Genomic DNA, 1487 nt, shown 5'->3' with positions numbered 1-1487 from the left:
ATGGAGGAGATAGATCTCAAATTGGACCCTGGAGAAAGGCTAGAATTAGTATTGCAGGGAGAGGAGGCAGGAGGTCATTCAAGGTAAGGGAGTAACTGTTAGAAAACCACAGAGGAAAGAATGAGCCTGGCGTCTGGGAGAAGGCAGCTCTCCACTGAGAATTTAGAAGCAAGATAAGGCTGACTGGGTGCTGGAAATGCTAGACTGATGGGCTCAAGGGTTTGGACTTAATTCAGTGCAAAGCAAAAGTAGCACTAACGAATATACTTTGGAAAGCAGGGGACTAGGGAAGCTCTGAGGGGGATATCTCAGAAACAGAGGCCCGTGTTCAAATACCGTCAGAACTGTCTCACCCTTCCTGGTCTCTGCTTCTTTCTATTTTTTTTTCCCTTTTCATAAGTTTGTGTATCATCCTTGTGCAAGGTCCATGCTAATCTGCTCTGTCGTTCCAATTTTAGTCTATGTGCTGCCGAAGCGAGCACTCTGCTTCTTTCTATAGGTTGGCTGCTTCTCCTGAAAATTCAGCTTTGTCTACCCAGAGACGGTGGTGATTCAGCAGATTCCTAGCTCACCAGCCATGGAGAAAAGGCTCTCACCCCTTACTCCACCTCCAAATATCCAAGAGAAAGATGTACGTTGGCTTGAATCCAGTACCCATGCCAAGAGCCAGCTCTGTGGTCAGGAAGGCCCGGTTGTGGAAGCAGGAGGCAGTTTCTAATGGACCGCACGCTGAAGCAAGGCCAGCTTTGGGAGATGGAGAGTATAGGCAGTGAGGAAGGGGGTGGCGTGTGGACAACCCCCCTAGGACAGAGGTGTGAGTGAGGCAGGAAATCCAGTTTGTCCTAAGACTGAACTAACTCCCTGGCAGTTCTTATGTCAAGAAAATTGACTTATTTTTAGCAAGCACTTATTAATAGCCTACTATTCTTAAGTTTCTATTATATCTCTCATTTTTCCTCACTTTGTTCTAATGGAAGTCATTAGCCAGTGTTGCATGTCCTTCTAAGCCATTTCAAATTCTTTTTGGAAAAAAATTAAAATCAACTACTTCACAACTGTTACAAAGCAGTTGTTATGTTAAGACATAGTTCCTGTTTTCAAAGAGCTCTTCATCGAGGGGTAAATATACCCTGTACACTAATATCTGTTACAACAAATAGAAAATGATAAATGCCCCTAAAGAGGTATTGGTAAAATGTGTTGAGGTGTTTATCTTCTAGTAAGCAATTGTATCATTGAACCTATATGTTAAAGTAGAATGGAAGAGATGAACTTAAGACCTGCAGGTATGGTCATGAAAGGCTTTCTATAGGAAAGAGCAGCATGAGACACGATTCGTGTGGGAGGAATGACGGGCAGAGTGTGTTGAGGAAACAGTTTGAACCTGACCCTGAAAGGGAAGTGGGCCAAGAGAAGAGGAAGCCTTCCAAATCCGTGCCCAGCTAGCGAGGCAGCCTTGGGAAGGCGGCAAAGGGATACAGCTGGAG

General features: G+C 44.7%; 1 non-coding gene across 1 annotated transcript; it reads right to left on the bottom strand.

The window, feature by feature from the left end:
- Positions 1 to 377: 377 nt before the first annotated feature.
- Positions 378 to 482, bottom strand: LOC114504355. The gene has a single exon (XR_003685136.1). It is a non-coding gene; the product is annotated as a U6 spliceosomal RNA (small nuclear RNA).
- Positions 483 to 1487: the final 1005 nt, after the last annotated feature.

Source organism: Phyllostomus discolor, chromosome 8 (genome assembly GCF_004126475.2).
Source record: "Phyllostomus discolor isolate MPI-MPIP mPhyDis1 chromosome 8, mPhyDis1.pri.v3, whole genome shotgun sequence".
In the NCBI taxonomy this organism is placed as follows: Eukaryota; Metazoa; Chordata; class Mammalia; order Chiroptera; family Phyllostomidae; genus Phyllostomus; species Phyllostomus discolor.
Note: the sequence above shows the minus strand (reverse complement) of the source record. Positions and strands in the feature narration are given on the sequence as shown.